This window comes from Pseudonaja textilis, chromosome 1 (genome assembly GCF_049901715.1).
Source record: "Pseudonaja textilis isolate UNSWEBS1 chromosome 1, rPseTex1.2, whole genome shotgun sequence".
Lineage (NCBI taxonomy): Eukaryota > Metazoa > Chordata > Lepidosauria > Squamata > Elapidae > Pseudonaja > Pseudonaja textilis.
Genome location: NC_141990.1, coordinates 220,010,673 through 220,032,728, shown reverse-complemented (window position 1 = coordinate 220,032,728; position 22,056 = coordinate 220,010,673). Strand labels below are relative to the sequence as shown.

At 39.8% G+C, this 22,056-nt stretch overlaps 1 protein-coding gene across 14 annotated transcripts in view; it reads left to right on the top strand.

The window, feature by feature from the left end:
- TNS1 (tensin 1) overlaps window positions 1–22,056 on the top strand; it is a 368,591-nt gene that overhangs the window by 169,826 nt on the left and 176,709 nt on the right. The gene's annotated exons all lie outside the window — the stretch shown is intronic.

The following is a 22,056-nucleotide window of genomic DNA, read 5'->3' as shown; positions in this document are numbered from 1 at the left end:
AGCAAAAAGCTGGCATGCCAAATGGAAGCACATTTCTTATGCGTTTTCTTTTTTAATGGATGAGAGACTATCATGCCTACGGTACATACATCTCTCTCTTAAGGAATAGAAAGGAAATTCTTTGCAGAAAATATAGCCAATGATAGCATGAGCATATTAAGGACCGTGGCCTTTATAACGCTAATAATTTACAATAACACAAATATTATTAAAGTAATCAACATCTGTAACGAGGTTCAAAAACTTTGTCCTATTCAAGCTAGAAGGAAAAGGAAAAAACCCAACATATTTGGATAAGTTGGCACCTGCGGGTTCATGCTGCAATCACGCCTTTGAAGTTCGTTTTTGCAAGAATAGCTTCATCAGAGGTCAGCACTAGAATGCAGGAGAAGGCCAAACTGTTCTCTCACTTGTTTCTAAGACTTGCCAGATTTGTGTGTGTGTGTGGGGTGTGTGTGTGTGGCAATCCCCACCTCCTCTGTGACCAAACACCTAGATTACCTGCTTGTCAAAATGCACAGTGCAGAATGGCACCACCAACATGACATTAACATTGCTTTTAGCCTTGCTAAAAAAGAAGTAAGCGAAAGAACCTTGATAATACAGTATTGCCATAATGCGGCTGGCGTATTTATTGATTGATTTAAAACATTTATGTAGCCACCCATCTTATAACTCAACTCCTGGCGCTTCCCAATCAGAAGTAAAACCAACCTAAAAAGCATAATAAAATTGCAAAACTAAACACATTAGATACATTAAAAACAACAAAAACCTGGCACCAAGTCATTCAATCTTTTATCCCAGTGCCTGGTGGGGGGAAAGGCCAGGTCTTAAAAAGCTTCATAGAAGGCTAGGAGGCTGAAGGCCTGCCAAAATGTTTCACAGGACAAGGGCTGCCACAGAAAAGACACACTTCCTATGTCACATTGGATGGCAATATTTAGGGCAGGGGTCAGCAACTCTGGAGCCACATGTGGCTCTTTCATCCCTCTGCTATGGCTCCCTGTTGCCAGTCAGCTCCACAATTGATAGGGCTTGCGGTTAGGATAAGTAGAGGAAAAAGGACACGGCGCTAGGTCAATTCCAGAATTGAATGGTCAGTTCCAGAATTCAATGGGGGCTTCCAGTTAAGGACCTTTGTGGCTCTTTGAGCGTTTAAGGTTGCCGACCCCTGATTTAGGGGGAAAGGACTAGAAATCTGCCCACCCTCTCTGACCTGGAAGAGCAAGTAGATGTCCTAAATATGAAACAGTTGGTTTTTGTGATCTGTGTGACAAATGTGACTGCAGAATGCTAGACTATATAGGATTTGTCTACATGGAACACATATTTTTAGGCACTGACTTCTAGCTTTCTTGCAGAGCTTGGCGTGTGGGTTTGTCTTCTTTCTGGGTGATCTTTGGGATGATATGGGAAGAAATCCATGTTTTCCATAGCCAAATGGTGCTCTGCATGGAAGGAATCCAAGATGTCCAGAACAAAATCTCTGCATGGAAGAAAATCAGATTTGATTCCTTCCTAGATGTCAGGAATCTCGGTCTGAAACCACTGTCTTGCTATTTAAATTATCTTTCACCAGAATCCTTTCTGCCATATATACGGATAAATGTAGACTTCGACCTACAACGGTTCACTTAGTGACTGTTCATAGTTACAACAGCGCTGAAAAAAAATAATTTAAACTTTTTCACACTTAACAACTGTTGCAGCATCCCCACGTGATCAACATTCAGATCCTTGGCAGCTGGTTCATATTTATGATGGTTGCAGTGTCCTGGGATCATGTGATCCCCCCCCTCATGTGACCTTCTGATAAGCACAGTCAATGGGGAAGCCAGATTCACCGAACAACCATGGTACTAACTTAACAACTGCAGTGATTCACTTAACGACACTGGCAAGAAAGGTTGTAAAATGGGGCAAAATTAACTTAACCACTGTCTCTCTCGGCAACAGAAATTTTGAGGTCAATTGTGACCATAAGTTGAGAACTACCTGTAGTCCATGGTACCTTCATTAAAGATGCCACTCCTGAGATCCAGAGGGATGTATCTCATGATCAACATTTCTTCGGTGTAATGCTATCACCCCTGAGGCTTCAAGGTGAAAGATGCCTTTGAAGCCCAATAAAGCATATGTGTTGGTTGAATTAAGGATTAGCACACTCAATCTATTTGAAACTATGAGGGGTGTGTGTGGGTGTGTGGGTGTGTGGGTGTTAATTATACCAGAGCAAAATGCTGGCAATGAGAAGGATTAAGGCTCAAAAGGGTGGGGATCAAACTCACTGGGCAAATACTACTCTAAGCAGGTAATGGAGCAGACCCTCAGCTGCATAAACATATGGGCAGAGCAAAGCCCAACAGAAGGAACATTGTTCTGCCCTCTTAAAACCTACAGAAGCCTTGGTGTTGTTTTTTAAAGCATGCTGGCCTAGCTTATAAGGAATGAGCGAAAACTGTGCTTCTCCCATATATGATTTTACAACGCCCACTTTCTTGAATTAAGGCTTGTCACAGTCCTCATTTATCTTTGGGAAGAATTTTTTTTTTATAACAGATGCATCAAAATATTGTGCTCAAATTCTAGCTTTCGAATCAGTACTTCTACTGCTTTCTCATATTAAACTAGTAAAATACAGTAAGGAAAATGTCTTGGAAAAAGTTTGTAATTGTATTTGAGTGTTTGATTTAGCAACTTAGGGTTCCATTTGTTTTCTTTGTAGCTCTATTCTTCTTACTCTGTATTCTATATCTCCTGAGGGTTTCTTTTAATTAGGAGTTCATGTTGGACACTGGAGTTGGATGGCCAATACGTTTAAATGTCACTTTAAAAGTTTTCTAGTTTCTTTACTTGCTTCTCTCTCTTCCGTCCTCATGTTACTTTGTAGAATTGGGCACATGTACCACAAAAACACAATGTATGCGTCTTACAAAAATGCATCAGAGTCCCTTTTTGCTTAGTAGACATGTACAAGTCCCTTTGCTAAAATACTACAGAAAAGGAATCTGAGTACTTATTATTTAAATCATTTTATAGAATCACCCATCTCACAGCAATGACTGTGTGTAGTATACAAAGAATAAAAAATTCATAACACTAAATAACCCATGAAGCCCTGATTAAAATAATAACTCTCAAAATAAAGAGTCATATAAATGATAGAGCTCATTTAGCTTCTGGGCCCAAATGCCTGGCAGAATAGCCAGGTTTTTGATGTCTTATGAAGGGTTGGTGCCATCAGTATTAATAGGTGGATACTGTTCCACAGGGAGGAAAGAGCCCAGAAAGACATAACTCTGGGTACAGGAGACAACCAAGCTTAACCTGAAGGTGGAGTCAAGTATGTCATCAGTTTGCAGTCCTTTACAAGTCCAGCTCTTCTTGAATTCTGTTGACTGTTAGCTACTACCAATTTGCTTTGACTGTTAATAGTTCAGATTGTTGTTTAGGGATAGCATGGAATAAACTTGTACTCATTTGAACAATTCTGGTTCCTGATTTCTTGTGCTTGAAAAGGTTTGAAAACGATGCCATTGTGTGATGGAGTGTACTTGGAACATGGGGTGGGCAGAAACAATGGGGGCAGTCCCGGTAATAGCCTGGTCCTAGGCCACATGATGTGGGGCTTATGGTATAACCAGCACCTTGAATTGGACTAATGCAGCTTGTAGAGCAGGGGTATGAGGGTATCAGAAGACATCCAAAACATCTGGATTGTGGTATGATGCTGAAGAAAATCTCTAATTTATCAGAATCTGATTAGATAAGTTGTTTCTAAGTAGTAGTTTACTTTGCCTTCAGTATTAGACTTTCCATCCCATGTAGTTTGGAGGATTCAAGTGGAGTAGTATATGTGCTTTAGAGGGTGTGTAGGAATGTAGTGTTACTCAGCATTTGGTGTTTGAAAGGTGGTCAACTTACTCTTTTTACTCTGTCAGGACTGGCTGCACCCGATCTAAAAAACAATGTGGGCCATTCATAACCATTTGTCTAATAAGTGTTTCATTATAAGCCTTAGCAAGGCACCTTCTTTTTCTCACTTCTGATTGATACCTGCTTTCATGTGCAGAAAAAAGCAAAAAGTGGTCTCTAGGCATATATGCAACAGACCATTCATTTTCACAGCAGAGAAGAATGAAGAGATAGACCATCTGGACTACATGGTGTACTTAGCCTTGCCTAATGCCAAGGCATGATCTTCAGAGCTGGTTGTGATGAAAGAAGGACAGGATGGAAGGTGCAAGGGTACCTTACAAGGGTACTGTAAGCATTTCCCTCTAAATTTCAGGTGTCATCGAATTAAAATGTTTGTTCTTCTTCTTTAAGTTATCTAAAAACAGAGACAGCTCTTCTTCAGAGCATAATCTCTGATTTGCCTTTTACAATCCTGTCTGTACTATTGGACTTTGGGAGCTGGCTAGTGAAAAAATAAATAAAATTCAAGTAAGAGAGCAAGATTTCAGGCTTGGAAAGTTTCAGCCATACAGAATTAGTAGTATTCCTATTTAGTGCAAAGAAGATTCCTTGCCTCAGCTTAAGAGCCCATCCATTAAACAAGCACACAGCACATGTTAAACAAGCATATGGAGGGCTGGAGGCTAAAACGTTACGAAGAACAGTTTCAGGAATTGGGCATGTCTAGTGTCTAATGAAAAGAAGAACTAGGGGGAACATGATAGCACTGTTCTAATATTTGAGGGGCTCCTACAAAGATGAGGGTGTGTGTGTCAAACTATTTTCCAAAGCACCAAAAAGCAAGACAAAAAACAATGGTTGAAAACTAACCAAGGGGAGAAGCAACCTGGAACTAAGGAGATACTCTTAACGCTGAGAACCATCAACCAATGGTTCTGTGGGTACTGCAACACCGGAGGTTTTCAGAAAGAGACTCGACAACTATTTGTCTAAAATGGTATAGGGTCTCCTATTCGAACAGAGGGTTAGACTAGAAAACCTACAATGTCCCTTCCAACTCTATTGTTCTATGTTCTAAACATTCAGCTTGGCTTCAGGATTCAAATCAAATTCATGATGGGTGCAGAAGAAAGCAGGTTTTGACTGGGCGGTTTCTATAGCTGAACCCGTGGGGATGAATTAAACCAAGAACAGGCAGTCTGAAATCAACCAATTCGTTAGGAAAAAAGTTGTTAGGGAGAAAAACCAATTGTGCAAGAAAAGAATTTATACCAGTCCAGGGAACACACAGTCTATCATCTGGGAACCATTAAGAACTGAAAATGCCCATGTAAGGCTGTTCTTATAAGGTTGTATCCCAAAGGTCAACACAGTTATGAGAATTCTTGCTTGCTGACAAACTCCTAGGGTTGTACAATATAGAGGAGCTAATTCATTTGCAAGAAGCTGCATCTCCTCCTCCCTGTCTTCAAGACCATCCTTCTCTGTTTTGATTTATTCCATGATTGCTCATCTGCTTGGTTTTAAGAAATCCTCTACCTTCTTCCTGCAGAATCCTTTTGCTCTTGGCCAGCTGCAAAATGTTGAATGTTTGAAAGTAAATTGATCCCTCTCTTTGGAGCAGGCAGGGATGCTGGGTGAAAGAGAAAGGGGAGGGGTCATTTTCTAGGGTAAAATTCTTCCCCAAGATGTGCATGTAGTAAGTACATCTTGTGCAACCCAGCTAAAACCTCCTCAAATTTTTTTTTGTTGAACATAGGTTTTTTTTTTCTTCTGTTTTTCAGGAGAAGAGAGAGATTTGAGGCTAGGTGCTTTCACATTTCAGATTCTATCTTTCAGCTTTTATCTCTAGAACAAGAAAAATATATAGTTTCCTAGTTTTAGAAATGCAAAGCTGGTCCTTGTATGGTACACATGATAGATTGCCCCCACCCTCCATACATTCCTCTGTAAATATGCCCTAAGTAGAATGGCAACATTTCCTTGATAGGTTAGGTTAGAGATAGGTAACCTGTAGCCCTTTAAATGTTGCTAAACTACAGCTTTTAGTAATGCCAGCCAGAATGGCCATGATGAAAATGCCTATCCTTGGGTCAGTGTAATTAATAGCTTTTATGTTATTTTATTCAGCAAGTGGTAGCACCTGGCAATCCATGTCTGTGCTTGGAAGCTAAGCGGGATTATATGTGTTTAATACCTGCATTGGAGACCATCACAGAATACTAGGGCTATGAAGTAAAAAAAAATAAAGATCTAGAAGAAAATAGCGCCAAACCACTACTGTTTGGTTGCCAAGAAAGCCACTCAGACGCAGTCATGAGGACTCAAGCAAAACTTGAAGGCATCTTTATAATGTTTCAACAACAAAAAAATGGGCATAATTAAGAAAACAATTTTTGATGGAAGCGGTTCCCCCAAACTCATAAAATTTCAGCTCTGCAAGTTGCTTTGATGTCTTGTTTCAAATTAGCTAAACACCCACACACCCACACCCACATGAATTCTCCAGCTGAATCAAGACTGCCAGAGATCCTTCTGAAGTATATCAGTAGGTGGCACACTTCTGTTTATTCATATTTAAGTTGTTTTGTAACTATGCAGTATTATTTGTTTTCATAACTGAACAGTGGATTTTATCTATCTATCTATCTATCTATCTATCTATCTATCTATCTATCTATCTATCTATCTATCTATCTATCTATCTATCTATTTTGGGTGGAGTAAAGGCACAGCTGTGAACGCTTTTGGGGTAGCAGAAGTGAGTGGACTCACTCAGTCTGAGCCAGTTAACTTTGACTGCAAATGCGATTAGCGGAAATGCCCAATGAGCTACACATTCAGATGGTTTTTTTTAAAAAAATTACTTTTCAAGCACTGCTGGTTGGGAATACATTCAGATGACTTTGTGTGTCTGTTCCATTTTGATGACCTAATTTATTTGTTTATTTTTGTATCTTGGCTTGGCATAGTGAGATTGTCCTTTCTGAGGAAAGACCTAATGTTTTGGAGCAATGACATAGTAACATAACTCTGGGCAGGCGTCTTGATAAACTTGATAAACCCATAAAGTGGAGCTAGATCATTTGGTCAGTAGGAAAAAAGTGGCTGACTGCCCAAAAAATATTTATTTGAAAGTCTGAGCATTTTTTTACTTTTGAAAGAGGTGCTATTTTAAAGCATTGATATTGTAAAGTTCCTAAGCTAAATTGCTTGGCACCATGAGCCAAGAAACTGAACAAACACATCTACTCAGTATTACCATCCTAGATTTCTTTCAGAGCTGTAATGTTGAGATTTAGAGTCTTAGCTAATGAGTTAAGCCTTTTGGGTTTGGAGTTTGTCAACTTTCTCAGCTGTTTCTGGGGTGACAGCTAAGGTCTTCCGGGTCAGGACTCATCCTCGGCAAGCTTTTGTGCTCGTGTCTCCCTTGACTTGTCCCTTCCTCTTATTTTTTTTCTTTTTTAAGCTAATGAAACTGAATTTCAGGTGTAAGACAGTTTTCTCTGTTTTGAACAACGGGAACAGTTTATGTTGGCATAAACTTCCATGTGCTGGCTTCGAGTTGTCAACTTCAGTTGTCTTTGGACCAGGTCTTGGGATGATAGTGCATCCACCAGGTCTGAGATATCTCAACTCCTTTGTAGTACTAGTAACATGCAAGTGTTTTCTAGCATCTTTTGATAGTTTGGTTGGTGGGAAAGCAATAGCACTTAGACTTATATACCACTTCATAGTGCTTTATAGCTTACAGAGTCAGCATATTGGTCCCAACAATCTGACCGACCTCGGAAGGATGGAAAGCTGAGTCAACCTAGAGCTGGTGAGGATTGAACTTCTGGTAGGGGGGAGAGCTAGCCTGCAATATTGCATTCTAACCATGGCTCATAATGTCATTGAGATAGCAGTCCCTGTACTAGTATTCAAGAGCAACTCATGATACCAGTAGCCAGTGTTTAGTGTTAAAGTTATTGACCTCAGGCTGTACTTAGTTACAGAAAATTTCCACTGTGTGGCTTTCTGCCATGGATGTTATCAAGAGTTAGAGAGAAAGAGAGAGTGGGAAAGAGAAGCCTAAATAAGCATAACAAAGATGATGCTTCTTGCACTCATTTGCATCCACCCATCTGCCACTGGAGCTAGGTTTCTTCCCAGAATCCAGGATGGAAAGAGCATGAGAAGTGATGAACTCTGCCCTTGTGCCTTCTCCCTTATGGGATTCTGAGATGCTCATGAGTTTGAAGATTGAGAGAGGTCAGTAAAACAAATGCGTTCTGTTTTCATGGGTCACGGAATGCAAGGTTATGAAGGAACTTGGCTTGCTTTTAATTTGTAATATGCAAGCAATATTTTTTCATTTCCTCCCCTGACTGTTTTCCCCCTCCCCCTTTCCCCCCATCCCAGGTCATAGATCCGAGAGAAGGATCACTTCATTGTAGAATATATCGCACAATAATTCAGCTGTGGTTTTTTTTCCTATCACTGATTGCATCTAATGTGTAGTGGAATTCCCATTTATATTGTGCTGCCATACAGCACAATAGAGTTGGTACAGTATAGAGTGGGATTGCAAATAGGGAGGCCCTGGTTCCAGTGACCGCCCAACTTCAGTACTCGTAACACAAAGTAATCATGTATTCTCAGCTGAGTATACTTTCAAAGACTATTGTGAATATAAGATTGGGAGGAAGAATTAAATAGTGTGAATTACTTATGACCCACGTTGTTGAAAAGTAGACCGAAACTGAACTGGAAAATGTTCAGACAACTTGTGTTTCTTGCTTCTTTCAAATATTACTGAAAAATTTCCCCAAATGCCTTTCAACTTTTAATTATAAATAGAACACATACGATAGTAATAGATGCAACTTAAAATACTCCCTGTGTGTGCTCATCTTTATGTATAATCTAAAATAGTTAGGATCATACACATGCACACATAGAGAAACCTAATTCTATTACTGTCAGATATCAAATATATATAATCAAATAATTCATATGCTTGGGGTGACAAAAATTTATTCATTTTTGTATTAATGACATGAATACAAATTTTGTATTAATGACATTCCATTGAAACTGTTATCGGAAAACACTGTGGCATAGTCCAGTTCTGAAGTAATTTCATGTTTCTTAATGGAAGCCTGCCTTATTAAGATAAGATCCTTTTTATTGTGTTTTTTGGAAGTCATTCCATTTTAGTGCCCCACTAAAACTTAGTGAATGTAGGCCACTGCATACTTGGCCTTAGCCTAGACCTATCTATGTTCCCATTGAAGATACAGTAGAGGAGATGAAGTCTACTTAAAAAAGGAGGTAAGCATTGCTGAGAAGAAAAGCACCAGTCCCTGCCAACTCTTTCTTCTCTGCTTGAAATATGTGTTTGCATTTCTTGGAGGGACAGGTAAAATAAAGGCTGCAGAAGAGGCAGCAGGAATCTTCATTTGAAATGCTGGGCAGTTTTTTAAAGTGCTTTATTAAATATGGCTTACCTCAAAATAATGTTCTGAAACCATGTTTTGAATTGTGCCTCCTTTTTTTTCGGAATGAGAAAGTTTCTCCTATGTTTCTATTTCATTCCTTCAAGTGCTTTAGAATTTGTGGAGAATTGTAGCCTCTGAAGGGTTGCCTTAGAGGGGCTTTTATTGATTGCCCAGGGTGGGTGGGGAGGTATGGATTACCCATTTATCTGAAGTTTTGCTTGGATTCCTGTACTGAAGGTTTTTTTTGAAAGGTATCATGGGGAGGGACATTATACTAAAAGCTGCCTACCACCCTGAGGAGTATGTCAACAAAAATGTATTTCACTTTGGAAGAACAAAAACAAAATGAATGAAAAAAGATTGAATGAGAATGGCTGAAAAAAATGCAGGAGGGTTTGGCCCAGCACTACTTATGGTATCAAATTCTTCCTCTGGCCTCTATTTGCATCTGTTTTTCTTCATGCTATTATTAATAGTCTGAACATGACAAGAAACCATGTTTTATCATGTTAGGCATGTTTCCTCTCTCCACCCCCAGCCCCTCAACCCATTTTGGCCACAGAGAGGAATTCTGAACCACGACTCTCACGTTTAATGAAGTGCAGTTGGATTTTTACATCTGCCCTCTGAACAACAGTTATTCTTTATTTAGGTTTGTCGAGTTACATAAACCGTGGTGTGAAGTTGGCTTGTTTCAAACAAAACATACCTCAGATTATTAATAATTTTGTCCGGATTTGGATGGCCAACTGCTGCTCAGAAATGGGAAAAGAAAACCTTCTGTATTTATCACACCAATGCTCTGAAGGAGAGAATAATGCGTAGCAGTGTGAAGTTTCCTTGGCTTACTATCAGGACTTTACACCATGGCTTATTTTGACATCCCATCACTTTCACTGGATTATTCTTGTGGATTCTGATTTCCATTTGGCTAGAAATCTGGAGGGCTTTGTAGCAGACACTTGCTTTGATAACTTGGTGCTGCCTGCAAACATTTCTCATCCCAAGAGCTAACTGCTCTTCTGAGGCTTCTTCTCCATATTCCTCCTTCTGCCCATTTATTGTAGTGGTTTAGCTGCACTGCCTCGACTGTTATTGAGCCACAAGCGGTTTGTCCCACCCCCTCCTGTGTTTTCTTCTGAAATCTAAGTTAACAGCCATGTGTATATTATATTATTAAACAGGCTGTTGGACAGCAGCCAGAGAAGGTTGGGTGCCAAGATTTAGTGGAGCTTGAACATTGTGTTCTGAGACAAAGTTAGGTAAATCTGAGCAAGCTTCCTTGAGAGAGCAGAGTGAGGAGCAATACAGGACTCCCCGCTGCCTTTACCTGTGTCCCTGCTTAACTTGGAGGTGAATAGAAAAGTATGTTTCTATTAGCATTTGGCACAAGTCCAGCCATTCCTCTCCTGGGAACTCCAGGCACGTGTTCTCATGCCTAGCAAAATGGCCTATGAATGGCTTTCTGTCCTGAGACTGAAAGGAACAAGTTTGGGGTTTGTCCTTTTTTGGGAGGGGGGGGGGGAAGAGGCAATGGGCAGGGGGGAAAGACATTTAAAACATCTGCAGAGTTTCTAGACCTTATTTGTGGCCTTAACAGCATGAAGAAAAAGGAACGGAAGCAAGGACATCATTTTTTTATTTGCACTGTGATACTCTTGTTATTTTCCATCCAGTTTGTTATATGTTTGATTTACAGTTTTTATTTTGGAAGATTAAAAACCCTCTTTCTGTTCTCTCTAGGTCTAGGACTTACATTTGGGTAATTCTTTTAAAAAATGAAAAAGAAGAGGCCTCTTTCTGCTGCTTTCAACTTTTCCATCCTTCAAATTTATTCTTTTCTCATATTTATAATAGGCAGATAGAAGAACTTTGGAATGTTAAAAAAAAAAGAGAGAGAAGCAGATCAGAGCAAGGTTACATCTGTCTTACATTTTGTTCTCTTAACTAGCAAATGCAGAAATAGGACATATGGACAATTGCATCCTTTTGTTTGTATTCTTCTAGAAATACTGTCTCTTGAAATATACAGCCTTTATGACCAGCAGCCACTAATGACTTTTCCTCCTTGAATGTATCTAGTCTCTTGAAAGTAGAGGTAGTCTTGATTTACGACCACAATGGAGGCCCAGAATTTCTGTTGCTAAGTGAGACATTTGTGAAATGAATTTTGCCCCATTTTATGACTTTTCTTGCCATAGCTGTGAAGTGAACCTCTGCAGTCCTTAGGTTAGTAACACGCTTGCTAAGTGAATCTGGCTTCCCCGTTGACTTTGCTTATCAGAAAGATGCAAAAAGTGATGATCACATGACCCCACTGCAAGGGTCACAAATATGAGTCAGTTGCCAAGCGGCTGAATTTTGATTATGTGACCATAGGGATGGTGCTACAGTTGTGAGTGTGAAAAAGGGACATAACTCACTTTTTTTTCAATGCCATTGTAACTTGGAGTGGTCACTAAATGAACTGCTGCAAGTTGAGGACTACCTGTATTGAAGTTAGTGGTCATCACAATATCTTGAAGTCTTGCAGTGTAGAATCCCTCTTGATCTATTAGGTTTATTGTGTAATTCTACTTTCCCCACATCGTTTTATACAACCTTTATCAAATCTTGTACTTACTGAATTTTCTTCAGTGGTTGCAACCTTATTCTCGTAGGAAGTTTTCACCATCTTTTTGAAAACCAGTATTTTTCAGCAGCTCCAGGCCACTGAAATCCTAGTAGTTTCAAGCCTGCTCTTCCAACTTTCCAGCTTGGCACCATTTCTCATTAGCATCTTTGCCCGTAGTCTTGTTCTCCCTTATAATTCTGTATCTTCCATAACTCCAGCTTGCTTCAGCAGGGGTAACCCAATGTGTGGCAACCGTTCCTCATTGCATGAATTTAATCATGCTCAATACAGGTTGTCCTCAATTTACAACAGTTCATTTAGTGGCCACTCCAAGTTACAACAGCACGGAAAAAGGTGACCTATGACCCCCTCCATGACCCCCACTTATGACTGTTGAAGCATCCCCATGGTCACATGATTAATGTTCGGATTCTTGACAACTGGTTTGTATTTATGGTGGTTGCAGTGTCCCCGAGGTCATGTGATTCCCCTTTTGTGACTTTCTGGCAAACAGAGTCAAGGGGATAGCCAGATTTTCTTAACAACGGTGTTATTAATTTAACCACTGCAGTGGTTCACTTAACAAACGTGGTGAGAAAGGTTGTAAAATGTGGCAAAACTCACTTAATAAATTTCTCACTTAGCAAGATAAATATTAGGCTCAGTTGTGGTGGTAAATAGAGTACTATCTATAGTAGGGCAGGAAATGGAATCTTTGTCTGCCTGAGGATGTCATCCTGAAGGATAGAAGCTCGGTCTTCTCTGTTTATTTAGGGCCTTCCTGAATGGACTGTACCCATGGTCCTTCACGTGCTCTGTTAAATAGGGGGAGACAAGAGGGATGGTATCAAAGGGTTAAGGTGCATCTTCCGAGTGCAGTCCTGGATTACTGAAGAAGCTTAGAAAAGCAGCATCTCATATTCTTTCCCCATTGCTCTTTCATACTTCATCCCTCTTCCTCCAGTTTCTCCAGAAAAGATGCAGGACCTTTGAAGTATGAAGTATGTTACAAACTGAGTAAGGGAAGAGATTTTCCCCCATACACAGGGGTGGGATTCTACCAGTTTGCACCTATTTGCTAGAACCAGTTGTTAACATTCTAAGCAGTTTGGAGAACCAGTTGTTAGAAGAAATTACTGGCCTAATCCTGTAAGGGAGGCAGGAAGGAAACATTCTGGTGTTGCTTACAAAAACTGCCTCTCCGTTAACCCTTATTCTTTGCAGGACTAGACTTCCTGTCTCAGGAATGTCTCTGGAGTTTTTTTCCCCTCCTTTGTTGGTACTTTGCTTGTGTGGGGTGACCATTTAAAGATACAATGGCACTGAAAAAAGTGACTTATGACCATTTTTCACACTTAGGGCTGTTGCAGCATCCCCACAGTCATCAGAGGCCAGGCGAGGAGATGCATGTCTTGATGTGAGTGATATTGAGTTGGTCACACCCAGCCAATAACATGACCATCAAGCCATGTCCACCCAGTCACATGACCACCAAGCCACGCCCACCACCTAAGCCACGCCCACAGAACCAGTTGTTAAAGATTTTGAACCCCACCCCTGCCCATACACTTTTGGTAATTTGTCAAGAAGATCTTTTCTTCTCCCCTTCCGCATTTCTCTGCTAAATCTCTTCTAACGTCAGTGGCTATTCACATTCCAGGATTTGGCCTAGGTCTTGAGAAAGGCTGGGAACAGGAAATAAACCTCTGGGTCATTATTTGGCTCAGAGGGAATGTGTCCCCTCTTGGGAAGAATATTTCTGGAATGTGTCATTGGTATTCAATTATGAAGACAACTCTGAAATACCTAACCTCAGCTATTTGGGGCTCCAAGAGTCTATTCTTAGATATGTATCTCACTGTTACTAACCTTAGTTTTATCCCTACTATTTTTAATAGAAGACCCCCTACTGTATATTACAAGTTGAAAAAAAGAACAACAAATAATTAATCTTGTTCTGAGTGAAGGACGTCTTCCTTTTCCTACTGCCACTATAAAATATATATCCCCATTGACCTAAGTAATGGAAGTGGATTGGTTAAGAAGCACTTCTAATTATTTATATTATGCTGCAGTTGGTCAGGATGGTTATAAAGCAAGCCAAGTTTTGGTCAAATCTAGAGGTTAGGCATTATAAAGATGTGTTAGGGTATCAAAATATATACAAGAAAAGGAAGTCCCTCTCTCTATGTATGGATTTCCTCAGATATAATACTGTGTAAATAGTTGATGATATTTGCATGAAGATCAATGAAATTTACGGAAATGAGGTGGCCTTAATCACATCAATGAAATTGTATAAACTTCTTCTTATAAACTACAAGAAACTGTGAACTTATTTTTGTGTGTGGTATTTTTCCCCCTCCATTTTCTCTCACATAATCATCTTAATTCTAGCAAAATAATGACAGCATGGAATGGGCACATATAGCTATTAGTCTTTGCGCTCAAGTATGGAGCAGGTATGCCTTGCAATTTCTCCAGCCAAGAAATGTGACATTCTAACAGCCTTTATGAGTTATGTAAATGAAGCACATGTGCATATTTAACATAATTCTGTTTGTTTTGTTCATGAAGAAAGGCAGCTCTGGATAGCAAACCGAAACCCTGGCCCTTAGTGATTGGAAACATGGCTTGGCTTCTTCCATTGGCTGAAAGAGTCTGTTCAACTTTCCTGTCGAATTTCCCTCTGCTGAGATACCATCAGATGCTGCTAACTGATTCCAGAAGGAACCATACATTTTGGCTGGCTTTGTGGGAATGATATTCTATGGGATCACCTTTTCCTTCCAGATTCTGAAGTTTGGTTGTTATTAGGGCAGTTGCAGTCTTTCAGTAGGAGGATTTTGCTTTCTCCCAGAATTTCTCCCTCCCTATATTTTTGGGAAGCCATAAAGATTTTATATATTTTTCTCAAGGAAGTGGAGTTCACATAGCCTGGAAAGCAGCTTCTGGAATCTCAAAAATGTTGTCACGCTTGGAGAAATGGAGTGTTCTCCGATCCCTGGACACCCACTTTTCTTTTGCTCACTTCATTAGTGACAAGTCAAATGGAAGTAACTGCTAACCCACTTCAGAATATCATGTAGAATCTCTGGCTCCAGAGACTGAAACCCAATCTGCGGAAAACTGAGCAGGAGTAGGAAAGGAGAATATTCATGTAAGCAGTACTGTTATCCTAGGCTGAATTTTGTAAGTGTTTATGATAGATTATGTAAATTGTTTTTATCCAAATGGTTGCCAGCCTTGATTGGTAAATTGCTGTTTACCATAGTTTGATGTAATCTATTCGCTTCTATGTAATGAGAATCCAATTTATAGCAGTTAGTAGGCAGATATCCTTTTCCCTAGCTGGCTGCATAACTGTGGGCTGCTCTTCTTAGAGAGAATTGTCTAGTGTGTTCTTTATACAGTAATTTCTTGGCAATGTATATGTTTCTTCCAGGCATCTTCATTTTAGTACCTTTGAATGTCTTTACAAATGTAGCAGCCCACCTAGGTCTCTAAGGTGGGAAACTGGAGGTCTTAAACCTTCTCTTTCATAAGCTGTTTAAATCAACTAACTCTGACCCCACCTTCCTCCTTCATGTAGGGGCTTTGTAGTCAGTGCCACCAACCCCTCTGAGTCAGAGAGCCTGGTGTCATTTTCTCTAAGCTTGGTCTATAATAGAAATGTGGCTTCCACAACCTCGACTGCCATTCTGGTGAATATACCCTGTCCTCGTTTAGCAACTGCAATTTGTTTCTTATATTGTAAGCAAAATGGTTGCTAAACCACACGTTCACAAAGTGAACCGCATGACTGAGAGCAAGTGACCGAGAGAGGGACTGCAAAGATCATTGGTTGCTGCTATCTCATTCATATAAAGTTCTCTCATGAAACAACCTGAACACTACTCCCTCTCAGACGTAACTGGTGGTCCGGTGTAGTCATTTAGGTGTAAGTGCATGCATTGATCAGAAAATGATTTAATTGTTTTATTACCACTATATTCATGAACTGTTGCTAAATGAGGTAGCTACGGAAAGGAGGAGCATAAAAAGAGAGCCAAATGTGTGATACTTTCTTCCTCCTTCTGTAGATAAATCAACCTCATAAGAGATAAACACATGTTATTTTTTAAAAAATAAGTTCCTCAAAACCTAGGATATGTGAAGCCTGATTTACAACATATCTGCAGTGCTCCAGGCAAACCACAAGACAGGACTAGTTTGCTAGTGAACCAGCTGCAGCTCCTGGATGGTCTTTAAGGGCAGCTCTCTGTGTTTCTTTGTTTATGGACCTTCCCTGGCTTATTCAGGGTTATTTCAGCCATTTATGAGAGTTAATGAGGAGATGCATTCCTTTTCCCTCCTCAGCTCAGGTGCAGAAACTTCTTTTTCCATTCTGCTTTATTTTTTTTTTTAAAGAATAACTTATTTTTCTGTTTTAAGAAGTGAGAGTTAGACAGAAATGTCCTGAAGGTGTATGCTAAAACCTGGGCCTGAAAGAAGGGGCCTATTCAAACTCAGATATTCTCTGGCATTTAGACTGGCAGTGTTCTGAATGTAGGTTGGCCATTCACAATATAATTATTGTTTGCGGTGCTCTTTAACCTGTTTTGGGTTTAGGGCTTTCGCTTCCAGTTATGAATCATTTGGTGAATGTTTATTGATAAAAATGTTTATTGATAGAAATAAATAAATAGCGCTACAGATTTGTATATCAGAATCGCGTTCAGGAAAGACCCAAGCAAACTGATTGTACGTAGTGAAATCTGGAAGTCTTTCAGCAATCAGCACATGGAAAAAAAACAAAAAACCAGAAATACGTAATAGCTCCTTGCAAAACTGTTTGTACTTGCAAGAGACCACCCATATCTATAAAATGTAAAAACTGGATGGGCTGAGATGTTTTTGGGATGCCAGCAACATTCTTAGGTCAGGCACCAGAATACTCCTTCAAATGTGTGAAAGTAATCATTGAACAAATGGGCCTTTGTTCTTGGTACCTTTGTGACAGGGGTAGGAGAACCTTGTCCCTTTTGTGACTTGTGGACTTCAACTCCCAGAATTCCTGATCCAGCTGGATCAGGAATTCTGGGAGTTGAAGTCCACAAGTCACAAAATGGACAAGGTTCCCCACCTCTGCTCTATGAAGTTGCTTTTGGTATTCTTGGTATTTGTCATCATTTTTATGAGCATGAGTAAGTGTGCTGCTTTGTTCGCAGCTGCTCTTCCATATCAGTTGGTAATACCCACGTAGAACTTTACATGTCGTAAACTTTACATGTCGGTGGGGTCAACACTTCCACAGCTCTGTCATTCCTCTGCTTCATTTCATCATGTGCATTGCTGGAAAGCTCTTGCTGGCTAGCAGAATGAGTCAGAGTGATATGCCGTCTGAGTCAGCACTGTCTGCCTATGTGCGCTGTGCTCCATGCAGACACTTTAACTTGGTGATTTCCAGGAGGCTATTGCCAGACAGATAAGTGGCATACAGCATCTTAAAGGCCTCCTCCCTCTGTTGTGCACTTTGGTCCAGGGGCAGAAGAGAGCTTCAAATAGGCAGGGTCGGAAAAATAATTATCTTGCCTTTGATCAGAACCCTGATGTTTCCTGTCCTCACTAGGCTTTCCAATTGTAGCTGTAGATAGGAAGAGACTTTAAATGGCATGGAAGGAAACAGGAGACATAAAATAAAGAACAGATTATTGTGTATATATACTTCAGTGAAAAGGAGAGGGAAAGATTGACTATTGCTGAAAGCTGGTGGAGGAGTGGCTATCAATTTTTCCCTGGTGCCTAATGACGCAATTCATGTTGTAGATAGATAGATAGATAGATAATCTCTATCTTTATCACTTATCCATCCATCCATCCATCCATCCATCCATCCACCTACCTACATATCATCTCTCTCTCTCTCTCTCTCTCTCTCTGTCTCTGTCTCTCTCTGACTCTCTCTGACTCTCTGTCTCTCTCAGTGATGGCTAACCGTTTTGGGCTCCTATGCCGATAATTGCACATGAACTTGCCTGCTCGAGCTTGCGTGCCATCACCCAGAAGGCAATGAGCATGCCCCCCCATACCTCCTGTGCATGCGTGCACAACCTGTGCAACCCACGCTGTATGCTTCTGCAATCCGTGCAACCCACGCTGCGCCCTTCGGCACATGCACACGTGACCCCCCACATGCGCTGCATGCTTCTGCGCATGCACGGGTGTCTCCTGCATGCTGCCACACCCCATGCATGCATGCCAGATACATGACAATCAGGTGCCGGGTGTGCAGTGTGCGCGCATGCACAATAGACCTTTTCTGGGGAGTGCTTGCACGCCAGCAGTGATGGCTCTGCGTGCCACTTTCAGCATGCGTGCCATAGGTTCTCCACCATGGATCTGTCTCTGTCTGTCTGTCTGTCTGTCTATCTATCTATCTATCTATCTATCTATCTATCTATCTATCTATCTATCTATCCATCCATCCATCCATCCATCCATCCATCCATCCATCCATCCATCCAACTTTCTTGGATACTTCAAAAACTAACATATTTATTATCCTTTGTAAAGATTCTGCTTCATCCAATATTTGGAGTATTGTAGTGAGAGATGAAAATGATGTACATTTCCTCAGTTTGGCTGAGGCAGCTGATAGAAAAATTAGAGTTATCTGAGGAATGAGAAGCAGGTATTGATGGTGATAGTTCAATAAAGATACTGCCCATTCTCAGTTGTTGCCTGTGGAACAGATGTTGTAGACCCTGTACAGAAACATAAGTTTACATATCAACTGTGAAAGGGTTTATATTTGAAAATGTCTTGCACTGTTAACATTTTAATTTGATTATTTTATTTAAACATTGGTAACATGAATGTGGGATATTTTAGGGAAAGGGAGAAACTGCAATGGAAGGAGGGTCACACAAGGAAAAAAAAACAATAGCATGATCCTGCTTTAGTAGGGGATTGGACTAGAAGATCTCCAAGGTTAGAATAGAATAGAATAGAATAGAATAGAATAGAATAGAATAGAATAGAATAGAATAGTTTATTGGCCAAGTGTGTTTGGACACACAAGGAATTTGTCTTGATGTAAATACTCTCAGTATACATCAAATAAAAGATACATTCGTTAAGAATCAAGAATCATTACAACACTTAATGATAGTCATAGGGTACAATCAGCAATCAAATCATACTAGGAAACAGTGCTTCTAACTCTGTTATTCTGTTATAAATTGAAGATTAAGATGACAGATAATGGACCCCATATGAGAATATTAAGAATAAAGACAAGAGGGCCTTATACTGATAGATGAGACATGTCTATAGAAAAGGAAAAAATGCAGAAGAGAGGATGTGAATAGATGTATAACAGTCTGAAAATAAAATAGGAAAAATTGCATTGATAGTAAGGAGTGATTATAAATGAAACTATTTCAGTTTGATCAGAACGAACCCAATGACCCATGAGAACAGTGTATACTGTGATCTTTAATAAAATGTAATTGTAAGCAAAGCAGACTTTATGTCAGAGATATTCTGCAGAAAAAGTACAAACACGGAGCCAATAAACATTTGGAGAAAGTCAAGGCTGAGTGGGGAAAAACATTGCCATAATTGAGCAAAATAACCAAGCGTGAAAATGCAGAGGTGAGCGATGAAGTTGCACCATCCAGAAAGGAAGTAACTATCACAAAAGATTAAAAAGTCATGAAGTCAGAAAAATCTTGGGGTCAAGAGTTGAAAAGAACAATATACAAGACATTTGTATAGAAAAGGAAAAGATGCATGAATGAGGATGGAAATTGATGTGCAAAGGGTTGTAATAGATGTAAAAAGGGAAGTGGGTATGAAAAAAAGATATAATACATATGATTTGGGGAAAAAGAAGTTCACTGCAGCCTCTCACGGGGAAGCTCAGGGACAGCAGAAATTCTTTCCTGACTAAAAAGTAGCTTTTAAAAAATTGAAAGGAATCTTCCTTCTTCGAAACAGTTGGTTGCTCAAACTTTTCTAGGCAGTCATCTCTGAGTGCCCCTAATGTTTAAGCCACAAGTGGATCCAGATGTGCACAAAGTCTGTCCTAGGGATGAGAAGAGGGGGAGGTACCCGGAAAGCTTGACTCATCAAGGCTGGGTCTGTTTTGTGAAGGAGGCTTTTAGCCAGGGAGGGGTATGCATGCATTTTGTGTGGAAGGGGTGACACAATGCATGCTGAGTGATTCCCCTTCAGCGGATGGAATTAAAAACTAGGCAAATGAATAAACAAATAAATGAAGGCCCATTATTTATTTTATTTTATTTTATTTTATTAATTAATTTTATTTTATTTTATTATTTATTTTATTTATTTTATTTTATTGAAGTGCACTTAAAACAGGGGAGGGGAATTACAGCCCTTTTATGACTTGTGGATTTCAACTCCCAGAATTCTTGAGTCAGCATGGCTGGCTCAGGAATTCTGGGAGTTGAAGTCCATTTAAAGTGGCCACAGCTCCCCATCTCTGACTTAAAGGGATTTTGCTGCCCAGATATATGAACAGGTTTAAAGAGACTCCATGGATTCTTCCTGATACTCGTTGTAATACCAATAGAAGAGAATATTTTTAGCTCAGAGTTGAACTGTGGAGTCCTTGGTGCTCTCTTAGCTGGGTTATTTGCTTGCAGACTTTCATTGCCCAACTGTATAACATGATAACAACCAAACTTGGAGAACATCAAGGACCCCACTCATTGTACTAGCATCTGTCCCAGCGAAGAGGACATGTTCCAAAGGGGTTCCTTCAAATTACAGTAGCATAGGTATCTCTGGTAGAAACTTGGTAATATCTAAGTGACGTTGCTTGCATGACGGTGTTATTGCGTAAATTATGTGACTTATGTAACACAATGGGATCTGATACTGATTTTGTTTTTCTAGAAGATTTCAAAGTGACATTTTAAAACAAGTAAACAGGGTATTATTACTTGTCAAACATTTTTAATTGCAGCCATGGCCTTCTGTAAGATCAACAGTTAAAGGTCCTTAGTCATAAAAAGATATAAAGGATAAATCTGTGCTAGGGATATATTTGCACGCAATGAAAAAAAAATATGGTAAAAATATAAAGCTTTGGTGTGTAACAAGAACTTTGTCCTTGAACATTGCCTTTTTTATCCCCTCTCTGTCACACTTCCCTAAATTTTAAGCATCTAATTTGTATTGGGTTAATAATAATTAATAACTCAGACATTCTTAATTTTACCAGGTGATCAAGGAATACCAAATATCTAATCTTGTGAATTATAGTTTAAGGAGGAGGACACTGTGGCTTTCTTAATTTTTCTGTGTGCAATCTGACAAGAATTGCTAGATGTGTATGTGTTTGTGTGTGTGTTTCCATAATGATCTATTCTTCATGGAGTAGTTATGAAAAAAATATGAAGATAAGAAGTTAAACTTGGGGTCTTTTATAACCAATATGGTCCATATATATGTTAAAAGTGAATCATTTGTTTTTAATTAGATCAGAATGTACACTGCGTAGACACAATTGGCTGTTATTCAAAAATTAGAGGAGATTTCTATAGGGGTCAGTATATACAAAAAAAGAGAAGGTGGAGAACCCTTGCATAATAGGTAAGGAGGTAACTGAGCAGGTAATATAAGGGGAAAATATAAGTGTTCAGGCTAAATCCGTTGGTTTTATTTTTGCAGGGAAATTAATGCCTTCAGTATATGAGCCTCCTAGTCCCATCTGTAATCAACAGTAAAACCAGTCCATTTTGGCTCGTCAGAAGTCATCTCCAGCTTTGGGGGAACACCTGCTCAGTTGCAGACCCATTTTGAGTTCTTTGACTTTCTGAAAGGAAGTGTTAGCGGTTCCTGGTGAAGGATCTCACAGTCCTGTCAGGGCTGATAGAACCTCTCCTCCATCACCGTGGCACGTCTGCCATGCCAGGCTTTTTGCAATGTTTTATTTCACTTCCCTCTTCAAGCTATTCTGGTTACCTTCTCCTTTGACTCCCACCCCGATTCTTCCTACGGGCTGGTTTTTATGGATGCCATGCC